Below are 22,154 nucleotides of genomic sequence, written 5' to 3'. Positions count from 1 at the left end.
CAAGAAAAAAACGAGGGGAAAAAAATCAAGAATCAATCACGAAGCGTTTATTTGTCACTCGCTTAGAACAATAACTGAAATATTGATGGGACATGTTCAGCAAAGACAGTGATAACACAACAATGCAATATAAAAACTAGGTGTAATGAAGTTAAACATTTCATGATGACAGGTATGGTATCTATAGCAGCAATCAGGAATATACAAGAAGTCAGAAGGCATACAGTGGTAGCCAGTTGGTTTCCTCACAATTTTCAAAACAGTACCCAGGGGTGCCCAGTAGGTACCTTTTTCGGCCACACCCCCAGATTCTCAGCCACGCCCCCTAGATGTAATTGTATCTTATTTCAATGTGTAGTGTGGCCATTCAGCCACGGGGTGGCGCGTTCACAGTGAGCAGCATAGGACTGTATCTCCTTCCACATTTAGCCGATCTACAAACTCACTGTGAGCTTGTAGATCTGCTATTTTCAATTGGCTGAAATATATTTAGGGCTGAAGTGGTTTGTGTGTTTTGTAATTGTAATCAAAATCTACAAAGTAACTAGTAGTAATAACCAAAAGTTTTTATTTAATTGTAGTGGAGTAAAAGTACAATATTTTCCTCTGAGATGTAGTGGAGTAGAAGTAAAAGTATTAAATACTCCAGTAAAGTAAAAGTACCTCAAAATTTTACTTAAGCACATTACTTGAGTAAATGTACTTAGTTACTTTCCTAAACTGGGGGAGACAGAAAGACCGTTTTGAATAAAAAAAATAGTTAGGGGTGCTAACTTCACTGAGGTGACAAAATTAGCTGATTTACAAGCTTGCATCGTGGCACGAAGTGGCGTGCTGTGAGCTCGTAGATCTGATATCTTTTGTATATTTCAGCTATGTATTGTAGGTTTAAATTTCACATATTTCCAGTTTAAAATAGTCAGTCTGCAGTGGCCTGGTGGTCAAGGCTATATGTTTTTAATTTAGCGATCCGGGTTCGATTCCAGGCTGATACAGCCGGTCTAATTTTTTTTAGCTTTTGCAAAGTAGAAATACTCTGTTACAAGTAAAAGTCAGGAAATAAAACTTTACTTGAGTTAAAGTACAAAAGTATTGGTATCAAAATGTACTTAAAAGTACCAAAAGTAGAAAGTTCTCATTATGTAAAATGTCCCATTTCACAACTTTTCAAATGTATAACATGTATAAAATGTATACAGATCTTTTGAAAATAGAAGATCTACAAGCTCACTATGTGTCACATCGCGACACATTGTGAGCTTGTAGATCGTCTATTTTCAAATGGCCGAAATGTGTATAGGGCTGAAGTGGTTAATGTATGTTTTGTGATAATAATCAAAATCTACAAACTAACTAGTAACCAAAGTTTTCAAATAATTGTAGTGGAGTAGAAGTACAGTATTATTTTAATTTTTTGTAAACATGGAAAATAATGCAGAGTCCTTAGGATGAATTCAAAAGCAATTGTTTCTTTAAACATAACTGTGTTTCATGGAACATGGTGGAAGAAGTACTCAGACATTTTACTTAAGTAGCTTAAAAGTAGCAATACCACAATATAAAACACTCTGTTACAATTAAAAGGCCTGTGTTCAAACTTAAAGTACCAAAAGTAAAAGTACAAAAATGTTTGAAAATAGCCAAACTACAAGCTCACAACACGTCACGATGTGACGTGTTGTGAGCTTGTAGATCGGCTATATTATACTTTTACTCCACTACAATTATTTGACAGCTTGATTTACTAGTTACATTGCAGATTTAGATTTATGATTGAAAAAGAGAGTATTTCTTTATAAACAACAATGTTTAACACATTAAAACATATTAGACAAACTAAACACATAAAAACATCAGAAACAACAGTTTCACAAAATTACTACTTTCCCAAGCTGGACTTGAACCTTGGTCTGTAAATTATAAGGCCACGCTCTACTCCACTACATTACACTATCTGCCATTTCTACTGTTCTGAGCTTGTTGAATATTGCCCCTGACTACCCTTACAATAATAAAACTAAAATGAACACTGAAACTAATAAAAACTCAACTAAAACTAAGCTTTTTCACAAAGTAAAAACTAAACTAGCAAAATTCACTTAAAAATCTAATGGAAACGAACTGCAATTGAAAACATGTGGTCAAAACGAAAATACAAATGTCTGTGTGTGTGTGTGTGTGTGTGTGTGTGTGTGTGTGTGTGTGTGTGTGTGTGTGTGTGTGTGTGTGTGTGTGTGTGTGTGTGTGTGTGTGTGTGTGTGTGTGTGTATGTGTGTGTGAGTGTGTGTGTGTGTGTGTGTGTGTGCACTCAGAGTTACTGTATATGTCACAGGGTGAATGGAGAACCAGGTAGATTGAAGACAGAGCGCTCGTTTTTAGGCACGGGGCTTCGGGGCGAGGCGGGGCTTTTCGAGATAGGGTTTATTAGCGAGGCTCGCGAGGAGGAGGAGGAGAAGGAGGACGCGGCACTGCGAGGCGGGGGTTTATTACGTGAGGCGAGGAGGAGCTCCTCCTCGCGAAATAAACCGTCCTCCTTCTGAGAAGGAGGACGGTTTATTTCGCGAGGAGGAGCTCCTCCTCGCGAAATAAACCGTCCTCCTCCTCCTCCGAGGAGAAGGAGAACGCGGAGAGGCGGGGCTTTGATGTGCCGACGGGGACCTGTCTTTTGTTGTTCCCCCCCACATAGCAACCAGGAAGCTACGCTAGGGGAACGCTGAACACGCGTGCACACGCACACGCTTGTCCACGACGGAGGCGCGCCGGCAAGTGGAGCTTGAGGAAGCGCGCCCTCGCGCCTCCAGGCGCGAGTGCCCGCGCTGACCGGCCGATGCTCCACTTGTCGACTCAGCGCCGTTTGAGTTGTAAACCGATAGGGACAGAATAGTTCTTTTCATGGATCACTGTGTGTGTGTGTGTGTGTGTGTGTGTGTGTGTGTGTGTGTGTGTGTGTGTGTGTGTGTGTGTGTGTCAGGGAGAAAGTAAAACAAAAGCCAGAACACAATAAAAGTATCTTAACAGTCCTGCTTTCAATAAACCAAAAAAAGCATGAGCGCGTGTGTGTGCGCTTGTGTGTGTGTGTGTGTGTGTGTGTGTGTGTGTGTGTGTGTGTGTGTGTGTGTGTGAGACTGTGTGTGTGTGGTTGCAGCCATATATGTTTGTGCACAAGCCTGGCTTGTGGCTCCCTCTAGTGTTGCTTCTACAGAATTGCTGGGTGGGTGGTAAAAACGAACGCGCCTTCTTCAATCTACCTGGTTCTCCATTCACCCTGTAACATATATACTCTCAAGTTACAGACCTGTAGCCTAAAGGCCTTTGCAGACAGGGTGCGATTTTTCGCACGAAAAAAACTGACAATATTATTTTTTAAATGAACACATGATTCTCAATGACCTCATGCACACCGGCTCCGAATTTACCGTGAGGCGATGCGATGCGTTTTTTTCCCCAATCAAACCCAGTTCGATTCGTGCGTCTTTTTGCATGGGGTAAAAACTGATTGACTAATCGCACCGTGTCTGCAAAGGCCTTTAAGGGTCCCTTGCTCAAGGTCAGATCTACAACATGTTGTGAGTTTGTAAACTGGCTATTTTCACTATCTGTTGTACGACAGTATATAGGGGCTTAGTTGGTTAAATAAAAGTTACACATTTTTAAGTTGTAGAAGATAAACGACCAACTTAAAAAATAAAACACCACTTTGGATTCCTCTCTTTCATATTTGTTTATCTCACCCTGTCATCCGAGACCTTGTTTGCATGCTTAAAGAGAGAGAGGGAAAGTCACAAAGAGCGAAGGAGAGGAAGATGAAAGTAATAAAGATGAAGGGATGACTGGGGCAGTGGCGAGGAGCGTGGAGGGATGAATAATGAATGGCGGGGAGCGAGGCAGGGGAGCGCAACGCGCCGCAACTCAGCAAACTCATTTGGAATTAATGTGTTTGCACGGCGGGGGGGGGGGACCCAGCCCCAGCCCCACGGGCCACGCTAACCAGACAAAACCGCCCGCCCTCCCATCCTCTGTCACTCCGCCCTGTCCCATCCCCGTCAAGTACAATCACAGATAAAAGACAAAAGATGTCTATCAAAACCTCAGGGGCGTTGCTGGTACTGTGGGTGACTGGCTGCTGGTACGTCAGCCACATTTTGGCAAGTATCGTCCCCTGTTTCCATTCCAACCTGTTCAGATACAATGATTGAAGAAGCCATGCTTTTTGCATAATGTCGCTGTAACTCCATATTTATTTTTGTAGGTGTTTTTTGGCAAATTAACAAGTGTAGTACAAAAGTAGCAAAAATAGTTAAAATAGCAGATAGATGCTTTCGCTAATTTGAAGGGGAAAAACTGAAAAGCTAAATTGCAAGTGGTTAAGTGAGTCTGTGGGTTTTATAAATATTGAACCAAAGAAAAGTAGGCCTATTAAAGGTAGGGTAAGTGATTTGCTTTGGTTAAAATAAGTGTTAAATAGCTCTATATTCTGATAGTACTCATTGCTATAGAGTGTTTGTTCAGTAACAGGACTCTCTCCACCTCTTTATTAAACAGAAAATTCATTTTCGTTTCAGTTTAATTTCCAATTTTATCCAACCAGGACAGAGGACTCAATCAGGATATAGATTAAACAAGTGAAAATGGAAGTGATGACACTAAGAAATGAGCAGATAAAAATGGAACTGGAACACTATACAAATTAAGCTTAAAAATGGGTACTTTCTCCTGATTGGCTGAGATTTTGACAGAAAATGTATTTTCTGTTTATTAAAGAGCTGGAGAGACAGGGAGACATCTGTTACTGAAAAAACACTCTATAGCAATGATTACTATCAGAACATAGTGTTTTAACCTTTTAACAAAATACTTTTTGTTTTAACCAGAAAATATTACTTACCCTACCTTTAAGAAGAGCTAGCTAAAGTATAACTACATCAGATCCATTGGAACATAGGTGATTTTTTTCCCATTTCCTGAAAAGTAACGTACACAGTATTGCTTGCTGGACCTACACATTCTCACTCTCAGGTCATACGACGATTTGGGACAATATCTGACCACACCATGCGTCACCTGTTAAATGTGACGGCAGTCCCCTGTCGCGTAACTCGTAATAGGTTGACGCGTCCGGTAAAAATATATCGTTGCTGTCGGGCAGAAACCTCTTACCTCCATATTTTCATGCTATTTTTTTCGTAAATTAACGCCCTACTTGATCATACTACAGCGTCACACAAAAGTGACAAAAGTAGCAAATCTACAAGCTCGAAACACGCCTCGAAACGCAGCACCAAGTGGTGCATTTTGAGCTTGTAGATCTGCTACTTTCGCAATTTTTTTAATTTGAATCCAGAAAAGTAACAGTTTTGGACACATGAATAAGGATATGAATACGGATAGAGACAGTAAAAGTTCCGAGCATTTAAATGTAGTACTTTACTTTTAAAGGATATACAGTATATATATACACACACAGTATATATATATATATATTATCCAAAAAAACCTGTAGGAGGTGCAAGTCTAGTCAGCAGGCATGTAAGCTGTGAAAAAGGGATGGACCTTCCATAAGGAAGGGACTGCACACTCCAGGGAACAGAGATGGACAACTTATACTGCATTAAGTGATTTATTAGCATTACGCCTTTTGCCATGAGCTTTGTCAGGTGCTGTGTGTGTGTGTGTGTGTGTGTGTGTGTGTGTGTGTGTGTGTGTGTGTGTGTGTGTGTGTGTGTGTGTGTATATATATATATAGAGAGAGAGATTACAGTACACGCAATATTTCTTGTGTGTGCACAGTGTTTTTCAGCGTTCTGCCTCACACACACACACACACACACACACACACACACACACACACACACACACACACACACACACACACACACACACACACACACACACACACACCCCCCCCCCCCCCCCCCCTAACTGGTACCAATGAGCAGGTTGGTAGCCTTGCATGGTCTCCACCACCATCGGTGTGTAGGCCTACAGTGTGTATACAGGACTTAGTGTGTATAATTTGTATGAATGTACTGTGTATTGGAGTAAAGGTGCTATAGAAATGCACCATGGTATGCTTTCACCTCCATGGCAGTTGATGAAGAGATGTGAGTAATCTGTTTTTGCAGGTTCAGCCTGGCGTACTTATTTTGGGCATGTCATCATTATAGAAGAAACAATCCAACATGTCTAAAAGTTGTGATAGCCAATTTACAAACATTGCAATTTACAAACAAACATGTGCTATTTTTTTTTGCTATTCATCGTAAGAGGAAGTATATGGGGCGTCATTGGATGAAGTCACAAGCTCTAAGGACCCATAAAAGGTCCATTTGGACCCCTGATGGCCCCTGGACCCGACCTTGAGACTCAGTGCTGTTTAAGGGGTAATTGGGATGTCTCTCCAGAGGTAATAATGGAAGCATCGAACAGGACAAAGATGTTAAAAGTGATGATAAAGAAATAATAATTTGATCGAACTGCCCCCTCCCCCCTCCAAAAAAAAAGAAGAAAAAAAAGAAAGCCATTCATGAAGTCCAACGACAGACTTATCAGCTGTGACAGCGGCCCTCCCTGCACCCGCTACAGTCTGCCTAGACAACGGCAAGCGTGGCCTTGTCCAATTAAAGAGCAGTCTCTGTGTTCATTCTCCACCCTGGCACTGGCTGTCTGAAAAGGCTGACAAATTAGATTTTGTCCTTCTCTGATTCTCTCTCTATTCTCTTTTCTTTGGTCAACTCTCTCTCTCTCTCTATATCTCTCTCTTTCTCTCTCTCCCCATGCCCCCTTGCCTCTCATTATTTCTAATAAATAGAGGAAGTGTGCGTGGAATATTTGAATATTAAATAAAAGGGGGCCTATTTAAAAACATTTCTTAGACTGATTAGGCAGATCATTAAGGGATCCAAAGGGACTTGGTGCCTCGTGGTTTGGTTGGAGCGAGTTCTATGACCCGACTTTGAAGGTCAGTGATAGAAAGCTTGGCTTGATCCTTTTTAATCCGTACCTGCCCTCAAGAACAAAAAATGCTCAAATCTGTCTTTTTAACAATTCATTCAGTCCGTCCATCCGTCTGTTCCCGAGTGATGTAGTTTCCATGTAGTTCCCAGAACTCACTCACTCAGTCCATTTTTTTTATCTCAAAGCTGTGTGTGTGTGTGTGTGTGTGTGTGTGTGTGTGTGTGTGTGTGTGTGTGTGTGCGTGTGTGTGTTTTCACGGCTAGTCTCACAACTACTTGGAGTTAGGGGCAGTGTTGGGCAGTAACAAATTAATAATAATATATTACTGTAATATTATTACTTTTCCCAGTAACGAGTAAAGTAAGGTATTATTCTGCCAAAAGAGTAATATTATACCATATTACTCCAACAAAAAAGGCCTCGTTACTCGTTACTGATGACGAGCAGCATTTTTGTTTTGCTCATTCATTCATTTAATATGTACTCTCTCTCCGTCTCTCGTAGAGGCAAGTTGTCGCATCATGCAAAAATAGAGCAGATCTACAAGCTATCAACCCATGTCAACAGAGATGCTTTTTAGCTTGCAGATCAGTTATTTTTAGCACGCAGCCTGCGCACAGTTATGGCGTAGCGCATGACCCGTATGCGACCGCCGCGTCGTGTATTTCTCCGCCGTTTTTTTACTTCAAAAACCTCTCAAACTTCTATTTTGAGGCACGGAATTTACTTATAAGATATCGTTCGGATAGAATTTAGTTGTTTAACTTCATATATGTGGTCAATTAATCATGACAGAGCCTATTTAAAAATAAAAATTCTGAGAACCGGCAGGGGCAGGCAGTGACACGCATTGTATCCGAATAAAGCAACCTATTTTCGGCATGGCCCTTTCAGAAGTCCCCCTGCGTCACTTGTCTGGTGGTCGGGGAAACAAACTGCTGATGAGGAGAGGAAACAGTGTTCCTCTCCTCTCCTCTATATCATTGGTTCTCAAAGTGGGGTCCGGGGACCCCCAGGGGTCCTTGAGGGAGTTCCAGGGGGTCCCCAGCTAAATGATAGATTAGGCACCAAATGGACCCTTATGGGTCTGTAACTCTGAGAGTGTACAAATGGAACCAAATGGACCCATTAGTTAAATTGACATAGATTTTACAATATAAATTGTGGTCCAAGTGATAGAAATGCCATTACATGGGGGTCTGTAGCCCTAATGCATGTCAAACTGGGGGAGTTTTTGAGAGGCTGCAGCCAGTGTGTGCAGTTCAGATTGATGTTGTTCCTGTAAGGATAATTATTGTTCCAATTCCAAATATGGAATTTGCAGCAGCAAAATACATAAAAGGATAAAGACTGTTGACTGTTTTCTATTGTTCCATTAAATTGGATTCAGTTCTAAAAGGCTAAAAACTGTACACGTCTTTTCTTTTGTGGGGGGGGGAAGTAATATAAAGTAATACGTAATATATTACTCTTGATTCCAAGTAATAAGTAATATAATATTATTACTTTTTAAAGGAGTAATAAGTAATAAGTAACATATTACTCTCCTAAGTAATATTGCCCAACACTGGTTAGGGGTTAGGGTCTACAAGCTCATAAGATTGGCAATTTTTAATAAAGACATTTGAGGGGGAAAAGGAGGGGACCAAGTACAGACCCCTGGGGGAACCCACACAACAAAATATACAGGGCTTAAGTAGTTAAAGGTGGTTCTGCCAGGGTACTCGTCCAGCTGGGGGGATACAAAAGTCCGGAGCGAACTGGTCCCCTGCAGCGATGGCCATGCTGTCATTGTTGCTGCCTTAGCCTGGAAGTGTTCTGCTTTCCAACACATGGTTTTATGTCATTTTAAGTGCTGCCGGTTCACTTTCCCACATTGGAGGAAGTTTTGTGGAGCATGCAGGTGGCTTTCAGCCCCCCATTGTGACGCCAGTATTCCAAAGGCACAATCCAACCGTTCCCTCCTGGCATTGAGAGACGTGGCTCTCAGACAGCTTGGAGAGGAAGGCTAAGAGGGTCTGGAACTACAGGGCTATATCCTCCACTCAGCTGTGTGAGGCTCGCAGGCATGTAGTCTTGGAGGAGATAATCCCAAATGGTGGAAAGTAACCTTTACTCAAGTACTCTGCTTATATCCGATTTAGACTTTTACCTTACGTGTTTCCATTTTTTAATACTTTGTACTTATACTCCACTATATCTCAGAGACAAATATTGTAGTTTTTACTCATTTGACAGCTTTTCATACCAGTTCCTTTGTAGATTTAGATTATTATCACAAAACATATTTAACCACTTGCCCTATTTTATACTTTGGCTATTCGAAGGTAGCCGATCTACAAGCTCACAATGCTCACAACGCATCGTGCGTTGTAAAAGCTTCTAGATCTGGTATTTTAGTGAGTACTTTTACTTTGGTACCAATACTTTTTTGTACTTTCACTCAAGTAAGATTTTGAATACAGGCCTTTTACTTGTAACAGAGTCACATTTTGAATACAGGCCTTTTACTTATAACAGAGTATTTTTATAGTTTTATTGGTAGTTGTACTTATGGACCAGTACTTCTTCCACCACTGGTCTTGGAGGAGACAATACCAAATGGCCTCACACGCACACACACACACACACACACACACACACACACACACACACACACACACACACACACACACACACACACACACACACACACACACACACACACACACACACACACACACACACACACACACACACGATACAGTAATACCTACTGTACAGTGCAGCTACAGTATTACAGTGCTTCCCCCCACCACTCTCAAGGCAACGGAGAGAGAGAGAAGGGAAGAGTAACGACGCACACTTCAATTCATATAATATGTAAGCGGACCACGTTGTGTTCAAGAAGCAGGACATCAAGTACAGTACATCCTTGGACAGCGAGGTCTTTTTTATTTACTGACAACTGACAGGAGAAAAGAAACACTGGCCCCAAAGCTAAATGTGTCCATGCAGCACTCAATCTCCTCCTCCAAGACGGTGAAACGGTGAAAAAAGGTGAGTGAGGGTGTGCGCGCGCGGACTAGTGTGTGTGTGTGTGTGTGTGTGTGTGTGTGTGTGTGTGTGTGTGTGTGTGTGTGTGTGTGTGTGTGTGTGTGTGTGTGTGTGTGAGAGACTTGTGGAGGAGCCAGAAGGAAGAGTGAGAACGGTAGAGAACACACTGTACACTAATGTACCGTTCACAGAACACAACATAATATACTGTATACTGCACACACACAATAAGACATGACGTAACATCACCAGCCTTTAAGAACAAACATGGGTTTGTGAACCTGTAACATTTCGCACGCGGGACACTGCAATTTACCATTTACAATTTAGGCCTTTAGTAGACACACTTAACCAGAGCAAGGTAAACAATTAACATACATCAAATGCAGAGAGACAGTGTATAGTGCCCCAGTAAACTATAGGATCACGAGTAAACCAAGAACCTACCATCAGTCTAAACAATTACTATCAAAATAATAATCTGTACATTGAAACTATAGGACACCAGGTAAACAATGAACCTATAGAATCTGTCTAAAATAACCTGCTATCTAAATTTTAACTTTGTGGAAAAAAACAAGCCTAAGTAACAAAACCATGAGAACAAGTCTCAAAACTTTCGAGCTTGTAGATCTACTGCTTTTGATGCTTTTTGTGACGCTGTAGTATGATCAAGTAGGGGGTTAATTTACGGAAAAACACAAAAAGTTTAAATATGGAGATAAGGTTTCTGCCCCACAGCGACGATACAAATGAAGGTTATTACTGTTTTTAGCTATTATACGGTAGCTTAACGCCAGTCATCGATTGAGCGGAAAGCATTGACTATTCACTCCCCCTCCACAGCCTCATCAGAGGATGTGAATCGATGACCTTTTGATCATAAGGGTTCTGGTAGCCTGTAGCAGTGAATGGTGAATGGCTTGACTATTGACATCCACCTATGATACACCGTTATGTGTAAATCAATAGAATATACTCCATTTTGATATTTTATGGTCTCTACTGTTACTCGAGGGTTCTCTTTCTCTCTTTCTACCTCCCCCTTCCTTCCTCCCTTCTCATCTCTTTCTTTCCCTCTCTGCTCTCTCTCCATCTCTGTCACTTTGCTTCTTTCCATACCTCCCTCTGTTCTCTCCTGCATCCTACCCATCTCTGTCTGTCTGTCTGTCTGTCTGTCTGTCTGTCTGTCTGTCTGTCTCGTTCCTTCTTTCTTTCTTTCACACTTGCTGTCTTTCAGCCATGTTCATATTACTTAGCAAATATGCCCCATATATATATTTTTTGGTTTTTCTTTACGATTATTTTCCCAGAGCAGTGTGAACACAGAAATCTGATTTATTTCAGTCAATTCACACAGGTATCGAATGTGGGCCACGTTCAAAAATGTATGTGAACAGCAAAACAAGAAAACAAACAAACAAACAAACAAACAAACAAACAAACCGATCGATAGGGAGCAATAGATAGGAGTTGAGTGTTAAGGCCAGTAATGTCTCCATACCTCCTCCTCCTCCTCTCATCATTCCAAATAGTATCTCATTAGAGGCTTCTGGGCAGACTAGAGCATGGAGGGGCTAACTGACCTCCCTGTTCCCTACTGGTTTTAAATAGCAGCGCTGTGATCATCCTGGCTCTCAGCTCTGCAGGATTGGTAAAACAGGCATCCATTTGCTATCAGGCATGTCAAGGCAATTCTGTATTGGGGTACTCAGAAAACATATATAAGGACACAGAATGAGAATGAGAGGAGGGATTTAAGCACTTGAGTACTGGAGTCAGACTCACGTGTATGATACAATGCCATGCAATGTGGAGATACAAATTTGAGTTAACTTAAAGGGACATTTTGCCGATTTTGCATCAAACCCCTATTTTTATCTAGGTCTAGGACCCCGTAAACATGATCCTGGTGTGGTTTTGGGTGGTGAAACCGCCCCTATATGTGAGGTTTGGATTTTGCACCCCCCCAACCCTGCGCTGTGATTGGTCACCAGTGTACCCCCCTAACCCTGCACCGTGATTGGCCAATCACAGTCTATTCAGGACTGTGATTGGCTAGTGAAACATGACACATGTGCATAGCCCTATAAATAGGACTATGCACTTTAAAAAAAACACATTTATGTTTTTTTTAAAGTTAACTGGGTGTGATTGTTTGTGTTTTATCTGTATTTTTAGATTTGTATCCATATCCTCAGAGACTATGAGTCATTTGACTCATAGTCTCTTTATCTCACCTTATTTCCTGACTACAATGTAGACCACACCCCCACGCAGCCTCCCCTCCCCACAAGGAAGGGCAGTGCCCCAAAGCATTATGGTCATTGTAGTAATGCAGCAGTCCAGTCAAACCCCAATCAAACACACAGACTTCTATATTTTTCTGGCCATAGGGTGCAAATTTCAAATTTTTGCTACCGTTATCTACTACAAATATTATTAACATTGAGTGACTGTAAGTTCCTCCAGGGGTGAAATGCTCCTTTAACCCATTAAAGCCAGGAAAGCATCTGTGTCACTTTAGATTACATTTTGTTCTAAATCCTAAGAGTTTTCTGAAAAATGTATGATACTATACAGTGTATATATATATATATATAGCATCATAAGTTTTTCAGGTCTTAATGGGTAAAATGGTCCAATATCGCAGGATTCTTTGATAGGCAAACGCACAGAATCTCCTTTGGAAGTGGGAGACGCATGTTCTTTTCCCTCTGTGACTTGCCTATAAACAAAGCACCATTTGCAATGTAGCATTTTCCGACATTGTATACATTGAAAGAAGGATATTGGTGATTATGTGTGTAGACTACTCCTCATTCATTTACATTCTGGCGTTTCGACACTTTTAAATCCAGAGCAATCAGTGATGCTGTGCTTGCGACATACTAGCACCATGTCCAGGGAGTGCCCTGACACCATCCATTAAAAGATGTCAATCACTGCATGGTTTCTTTCAATATTGGCCTGAAAAAAAGATCTATCAGGAGACCACAAGGGGAGATAAATGCAAATTCCCATAGAAAGGAGGTGTCATTCACTGCTGACGTTTTTCCTTTTTCTCCTTTGTACATAGAGTTTTGTATTTGTATTTGTTTTTATGCTATGTTAATGAATTGAATACATTTTGTGTTATCCTTTTAACCTTAATGTCTGACTGTACCACCCGACATTACATTTCTGACTAATAAAGTATTCAAACAGTCAATCAACTTGTACATTAAGCTGCCACATGCTAAGGAAACAGGAGACCTATGGGCCATGTGGCTCAGAAAACAAATTGGTTCCCAAGGCTATTTGATAAGTGATTCTGTGGGGTTCAGTGTTTTGGTCAAACACACACTTGAAAATGTACATTGTCTGTCAATGGACACATTGTCTGTCAATGGACACATTGTCTGTCAATGGACACATTGTCTGTCAATGGACACATCGTCTGTCAATGGACACATCGTCTGGACACATCGTCTGTCAATGGACACATCGTCTGTCAATGGACACATTGTCTGTCATTTGGACACATCGTCTGTCAATGGACACATTGTCTGTCAACGGACACATCGACACATCAAATATTGACTCAGTGGAGACATTGGCAGTCCGGTTAAACCTTTGACCTGACATTTACAGATACATTGTCCTGAGCAGAGTGTGTGTATGGTCCTACAGTAGCTAATAGCCTCTACACACTGCCCGACATTTGAAATGGTCGGCGAGTGAACAGATCGTTAAGCATTTCACATTGCACGAGTTTCTCTCTTGAAATCCGGCTAAATATATCGTTGTGATTCTCGCACGATTGATAGGTCGGCGACAGGGGTTAACTGATCGCAAGATATTTCACCACGATGTGATCCCGACCCAATACAAACATTTGTTTTTATTACAAACGGGTCACGAAAACGTGAAAGGCTCCCGTGATATATGCGCGAGACCGAGACAGGACGCTAAAGATTGACATTAAATAATTCTCAATTTCTCTGTATTTCTCTCTCTCCCTCTCTGAAACAAACGTTTCAAAAGTCAACCAGGGAGCAATTCAGATCAAAAGCAGTGTTGCCGTGTCCGCTTGTTATAAGCGAGTTGCTTGTAAAAAATATTGGTGGTTGCGTTTCTTTTTAGTTTATTTCCAAAGTGTAGTTGCTTATTTGGCTTTATTTCTTAATGTTGTTTTTTTTCTTTGAAAATAGCTGCGACACGTTGTGAGCTTGTAGATCGGCTATTTTATTTGTATATAGGTTTAAAGTGTATAAGCCTATAGCCTATAGTCGCTTTTGTTGGGTTTGTTTTCATAGACCTGGTTACTTAATTCTGGCACAAAACCTGGCAATACTGTTCAGAGATACATACATGCGTCACACACACACACACACACACACACACACACACACACACACACACACATAGCTCTCTCTCTGAAAGCTCTGAAGGCCTCGCTGGCTGGTACTGTGCTCTGTTTGGCTGTAGCACGGCTCTCATCGGGTCCGACAAACCCAAATATCCAACATGGTAGAAAAGTAAAAATTATCGGGAACCGCTCGCCGAGCGCAATTTATCGGGGTGTTTCTTCTCGGAGTACCTTACACACTGCGCGATCAACACCTCGCCGAGGAACGCCCGATCTGGACTGAGATCGGTGGTTTTCTCGGCGATCACCAAAAAATATCCCCGAGAGCCAAATCGGGTGAAATGTCGGGCAGTGTGTAGAGGCTATAAGAGATTCATTTTGACAAGGTTAGAGGAGACCCACTGCAATGAAATGTCCAGTACAAAGCAAGAAATGTGAGTTTTAACTCCATGTTTTAACTGCTGACTGAGGACGACTTCACCCCTTTTCAACCTATCTTCATAATTGGTCCTCACTAATGCACATTATAATATGGTACCATTTCTGTCTACTCACTCTGTGTCTCAGAGGACGGCTGTGGACAGTTCAGAAACCTGCCTACCAGTGACATCATCGATGGGGAATTTAAGCTAATTGAAACTGCTTGATTTCTATCCCTGGAAAGTTAGCATGCCATAATAGAAGCTATTGTTCTCACGTTAATACAAAAAAACAAAAAAATAACCTGCCTAATGATGATGTCACTGGTAGTCAGGTTTCTGAACTGTCCACAGCCCTCCTCTGAGACACAAATGAGTAGACAAAAATTGTGCCATCTTATAAGGAACATTAATGAGGACCAATCATATGAAGAGATGCAAGTTCAGTGATGCAAGTACTTGCAGGTAATAATACACTATACACTCAACGAGGGAGACAATAAATGCAATTAAAAAGAACTAACAGAAAGTAAAGTAATGCATGAATAAGAAGAAGAAAAACTGGAGAGAAAAAGAGGTTGTATGGGTAGAGAGCTAGGTGGCGTTGACATGCCCCTCATTCAAATTGTTGATGAATCCGTCTTCTCGGAGTTGGCAGGGCACCAGATGTCTCATATTTCTCAGTTAGCATAAGAGAGAATTATGGAAATGCAGGTGTAAATTATGCAGGGAAGGAGAGGTGTGGAGGCAGCGGAGGCTTGTTTTCACACAGTCCCTGTTTGATTCAGTTCCTGGAGTACTGCTAATCTTGGTTAGAACTCGGTACGGTAAACATCCCTCTTTTGTGTGAAACTGGGTCTCATGCACCAGAATTTGTAATAGAATTTTGTACAACAATGTTGCATTTGGGGGTATTATTTGTATAGACGCTGGAAGGACTTAAATGAAGAAGAAAATACGCCTTGTGGATTTGGAGCTGCATCCTCCAAATATAGGACTTTTGACTGCAGTTGGTGCAAGTATTATACCAACTTCTACAAGACATGTACAGCCTTAAAAAACCAAGAAGAAAAAGCCCCCCAACAGAAAAACAATCTGTGGTTATCCGTGACGTACAGTGTTTCGGTATCAAGAGTTCAACCAATTAAACTGAGATTACATTGATCAGAATGCAAAGAGATTCATTAGAGTTTGAATAATATGTTTCAATATGGAACACTTACTGGATATCAGAGAGAGAGAGACAGAGAGAGAGAGAGAGAGAGAGAGAGAGAGAGAGAGAGAGAGAGAGAGAGAGAGAGAGAGAGAGTGAGAGAGAGAGAGAGACAGAGAGACAGAGAGACAGAGAGGCAGAGAGACACAGAGACAGAGACAGAGAGACAGTCATCCTGAAAACTTGAATGAAATACTGCTTTTCCTTTTGTACCAGAGAGCAGAAAGTTAGTATAAACTCTGTCTGTGTGTGTGTGTGTGTGTGTGTGTGTGTGTGTGTGTGTGTGTGTGTGTGTGTGTGTGTGTGTGTGTGTGTGTGTGTGTGTGTGTGTGTGTGCGTGCGTGCGTGCGTGCGTGCGTGCGTGCGTGCGTGCGTGCGTGCGTGCGTGCGTGCGTGCGTGCGTGTACAAAGTTCCACTATAGATCAAAGTGGGTGCGCGACTGACGGACTGAATAGCGGTGATTAAAAGAAGGTCTCATTTCTTTGCTGTAAAGCGGTGCCCCTCCACTTAACCCAGATGCATTCCAAATATGGAACAATGCCCATAATTAGTGATGTTGACGCAATCTATTTTAGACTAGGTACAGCTACAAAACAGTGATAGTTTCCCACATGCTGCAGTGTCTTTACTTGCAAGAAAACATAAGTTGAAGATGCATAACTTTTTTTAATCCGGTTCTTGACCGAGTTTCTCACCGAGTCATTGGTGAGAAACAGGCTTTGAACAGGCATATTATGGGTCTAATAATGTACTATTTCGGCAGATAGCAGACACTCTTATCCAGCGCGACTGAAAAATAATCACATGAATGAGAATGCAGAGAGAATAGTGTAGTACAAAAACAAATCTAAGAAACAAAAGACATGAGAATGAGTTACCAAGAAACTATTATGTCTGCATAGTACAGCCATAGGGGGTACAGGGAGAGTGAAGTGCAAGAGGGTGAGGTGGAGTCTGAAGAGGTGAGTCTCCATTGCAAGTTCTGACTGCAATGGGGAAGTTTGTTCCACAGTTTGGGAGCCAGGAGGGAGCAGGACGTGTGGAGTGTTGTCCAGGGTGTTTTAGGGAAGGTTCAGACAGCATTCCTGTGTTGGCTGATCTAAGTGAGCCGGAGGGGTAGGAGGGTTGGATCAGGCCTTAAAGGTATGGGGGTGCCATGCCTTGGTTGCCTTGTAGTCTAACATCAGCGTTTTGTATTCGGTGCGGGCAGCAAATGAGAGCCAATTGGAAGGGAGTGGATAAAGAGGGGAAGACATGTGGACATTTTGGCTGGTTGAAGACCAGGCGTATTGCAGCAATCTGGATCATTTGGAGGGGCTTAAATGAGCATGCCGGGGGGCCAGGAGGAGGGAGTTAAAGTAGTGAAGCTTTGAGATGACTGAGGCCTGGATAAGGAGCCGGGCAGACTCCTGGGTGAGGAAAGGTCTAATCCTTCACATGTTATTAAGTGTAAACCGGAGCCAGAGCGGTTGACCGCCGCAATGTGTGCCTTGAAGGACAGCGGACTGTCCAGGACAACACCCAGGCTCTTAGCCCTTGGAACAGAGGTCACCAGGGAGAAACAGTGAGATCCTGCATGGAGCAGGACTTACCTTTAAGACGAAGAGAAGCTCAGTCTTCTTTGCGTGAGGTGGTGAGAAGACGTTCACTGTGAGATGTCAGCCAGGCTCTTCAATCTGGATGGCAGGGGGGAGAAGGGGGGGGGGGGCAAACTGTTCAGTGTCATCAGCTTAACAGTGATAGGAGAGCTTACTGTATGAAAGCCTTCAAATGTCCTGGGCTGGCCGCAACGTTAATGGACATACGGTTAATTTATTCTTATGACAATAATTACGTATTTTCTACGGAAAAATATGACACACTCATTGCTGACATACTAACAGTGTCTTGCGTTTGAGTCACATATAATTTGCTCTCTGTTAATACACACGTGCACGCACGCGCACACACACACACACACACACACACACACACACACACACACACACACACACACACACACACACACACACACACACACACACACACACACACACACACACACACACACACACACACACACACACACACACACACAACAAGGCTGTCACAGTTTCTATAGGCACAGACCAATTTGTGACATATTGGGCTCCAATCTCACCAATTTTCCGGGCTGCATGTCGTTCACTTGCTCTGTCCAGCCTTTCCTATTATTCTTCACTGTTTTGGCTGTTGGCAAATGTCCTAAAAAAAGACTACTGGGCTGTACTACCGATGTTCCAGGGGAAACCACTGCTTCATTCATTACCTTCATTGAGCCTTATGTGTAGCTCAGGTCTGAACAGTTGAATTATTGTATATTATAGTAGGCCTATATTATTGCTGATTTTGGCATTTTTATCCGGATCCGGATGGCCCATCAACAGGAAGTTGACATGTTTAACACATTGAATGCCAAAAACGGTCCGGACCGTTTTTGAGGGTCCAAACGAGAAGTGCCGAAAACGGTCCGGACCGTTTTTGACCCAATTCTATTTTTATACATGTGGGCCACGTGGGGCGCTAAAACGAAACTTTGACATCACCCAAGGAGTTTCTGAGAAGAAGAGGCTGGATCTGGCTCCATGTAAAAAATCCTTCCGGTCGGCGTTTTCAATGTTATCTCCTTGATTAAAAGCTTAATATCTCCATTTCTTTTTAATGTGGTGGAAACGAGCCGTTTTCGATCGGCGATCACGCTGCAATGGAGGGTCGCGTTGGAAATATTATTGTTCCAGGCGTTAGTCGGGACCCTCCGCCGTCTCGCACGCACGCTTTGTTTACATGCACTTCCTCGTCGGGGCTTCTCACAGCACGAAATGTATAACGCAAGTGGATGGAAGAAATGCTGGCACTCAACGTATAATATTTTAATAAACCTCTGGCACCCAATGTGTTAACAGTACTGGGTTTGGTGATGTTCTATATTGTCTGAATCAGCTTTGTTTGTGTTTGTTTATGCTAAACGAGTGACTTTGAGAGTTGCTTCACCTTACAAAGTCAATGTGGAGCATATTTAAAATGATCAATTTCTAATCAATGGAGCAATTATGTTTTATTTCTTGTCCACCTTTGGGGTTACATCATGGCAAGGTAAATACACAAGCCAAGCCTTTACCAAAGTGGTCTTGCCCTTTGAATGAGACATATTTCTTCTTAACAAATGGAAAACCACACAAATCACAACATTAAGAGGTAACAAGTCAAATATTACAGGGTGAGAAAGGGTTCACTGCTCACAGTGGCTAAACATTAAGCCAAGCAATAACCTAAAATGCACCACCATGGCTTGTCAAGTGCAACAAACTCACAAGAAACCTTGAGCGAAAAACTGAGTAAACAAGCATATTTTCTTGAGCTGAAAGGAGAAATTACAAAACAGTCATCTTGGTTAGAGCGAGAGATCAACGGTGACGCAAGTACCTCTGCCGGCATCTGCTCTCCAGCTGAAGCTCCGGCTAGCTAGGCCTTAATTACCTCAGCTGCCAGCACAGGTGAGGCAGGCACATTCCAGCTAACGAGCTAACTTCAAAACAGTAGCACATCAGATTTAATAGAAGCCCATGGACAGGAAAAACTGTGGTCACAACAACACAAAGCAGTGAATCGGAAAGGAAAACAAAACTTCAGTAACCCATACTATTTAAACTGAGAAACTATTCTCTTTAAGGCAGCTGAAGGTAGGACACTATTTTCATTGTCAATATCTCACACCTGAGTAGCTTCCCAAAACAGAACGAGACCAGTTACTAGCATAACAATGTAGAGCCGCAAGGCATTATGGTATGTGTAAAACCACCCCTTTTTTATTAGCACCCGTTAGAAGACTAAATGAAATGGCTTTTAACCACCATAATAAAAACATTTTAACAATGTCTACTCCATTTTCGCTCCCTCCATTGGCTCCCACACAGTCTACAAAATACTGATGTCGGCCTACAAGGCACGGCACCCCATACCTTCAAGGCCTGATCCAACCCTACATCCCGTCCCACTCAGTCAGATCAGCTAACATAGGAAAGCTGTCTGAACCTTGCCTAAAACACCTGGGATAACGCTCCACGCGTACCAGACTCTTATCCTTTACTGGCTCCCAAACTGATTGCATTCAGAACGGCAGACACATCTGATTTTCCGCCGCAATCTGAAGACTCAACTCTTCAGACTCAACTCTTCAGACTCCACCTCACCCCCTTCACTCTCCCTGTAGGCCTACCCCTTCCTGCCAACTTCTGCCTCAACTGATGGTCGCGATTGACCAAGATACGGCTACCATGCAGATATATCTTGGTCACTTGTTTTTCTTACTTAAGTTTGTTTTCTTGAACACAATGTAAAACAAGTATTGCAGATAGCATGTTATTTAACAGATGCTAGGTTCATTGTTTACCTGGTGTCCTATAGTTTCAATGTGCAGATTGGTGTTTTGATAGTGTATTGTTTTGATTGATGCTAGGTTCATGGTTTACCTGGTGTCCTACTGTAGTTTCTCCGCATTCTATGTATGCAAATTACCTTGCTTATTGTTATGAAGTCGCTCTGGCTGAGAGCGTCTGCTAAGTGCTGCATTGTGCTGCATTGTGTTCCGAATAATTAAAAGACACTTTTTTTCGCTCCGTGGAAGCTTGCATTGACTTTATAAGGTTTCTAAAAATAACATATTATGAAAAAAACGCCCCCGGTGTGTAAGGAGCTATACAGTCACTGTATGTGGTGAACAAAATGTGTGTCCCAGCAAGTGATTTGAGTTGAATTAACCAGCGAGCTGGCATAGAGAGGGCAGACTGGCATAGAGCTGCGAGGGGGGGGGCAGATTGGCAAAGAGGAACATTAGCACTTGGGGACTTGCTCAACCAATATTTCACTGAAGGTGCAGGGAAGTACATGCAAGCAGCCAAAACAGTAAAAGTCATTCAATTAGCATGAGGCTAAGCTATAAAATCTATAGACTGTGTTTAATGCTATGTTGGTGGGGTTAGTACACTGTGTCCTTTATTAGTTATTAGTGTCCCTCTCTGTCAAAAGGCCTGTGGACAAGTTCTAAAATAAATACATTAGACATACGTTTCATTTATTTATAATTATTATATTATTTTTAAGACATTTGTTTTTCAAATTACATTCATATTGATCTGGTGATTTTAGTGCTCTGAGGTGGCATTGTTGGTCATAAATAGTATAATGCATTGGCTCAAAGTGGGGTCCTTGAGGGGGTCCCAGGGGGTCCCCAGCTAAAGTATTGACAGACACCCAATTGACCTTTACAAAATGTGCAACTCTGACAGTGTACGAATGTACACATTCGTACACTGTCAGAGTTATGTGAGTCCGTGGCGTAATCATGCACATCAAACTGGGGGGTCCTTGAAAAAAAGAAAAAAAAGATGAGAACCAATAATATAATGTGCAATATCTCTATTGAAATAATGTTTGGCTTCATATTCACAAAATAATTCACTTGTTTTTTATCCGTCATCTCTACTACACTAAGCTCCTGTCTTGATGCGAAGCAGGCAGAAAGACAGACAGACAGACAGACAGACAGACATGCATGCCCACATGTGTGCGTGCACAAGCTGGAGCCCCTTGCAGCAGTGGTAGAAAATAACTTAAGTACAGTACATTTACTCAAGTACTGTATTAAGTACAATTTTGAGGTACTTTTACTTAACTTGAGTACGGTTAGTAGGGCAGCCCCGTTTAACCGTTTAACTGAATATCCACGCACACCCCTACCTAATTGTATATATTTATATAGCCCTATTTGCTCCAAGCTGTTTTAAAAAAGAAAACAAAGACAGTTGTAAAAGGGTAGAATGATTCCTGTTCTTAACGAATTACCAAGATTTAATGAGAAAAAAGGCTGCATGCAGCAATTAAGCTTGTTTAGAAAAATTACGGGTTTTGGGCTGGGCTGGGCCCAATTTGTCAATTATGAATCAGCTTTGGGTCCGGCTGGGCTTGACGTTCTGTCGAGCTGGGTTGAGCCGGGCTCAAATATTTAGGCCTGATTAAAGCTCTACTTTGTACATATAGTGTCTTGTATTGATTTACCATATATTATTGTGTATTGTTTATGCTGCTATGTTGATGAATTGAATACATAGTGTTTAGTGTTAGTTATCCTTTTAGACTTGATGTCTGACTGTACCACGTGCTGTT

The sequence above is a fragment of the Gymnoscopelus braueri genome (assembly GCF_963280865.1).
Source record: "Gymnoscopelus braueri genome assembly, chromosome: 6".
NCBI lineage: Eukaryota > Metazoa > Chordata > Actinopteri > Myctophiformes > Myctophidae > Gymnoscopelus > Gymnoscopelus braueri.
The sequence above is the reverse complement of the archived record's forward strand: the minus strand, read 5'-3'. Positions refer to the sequence as shown.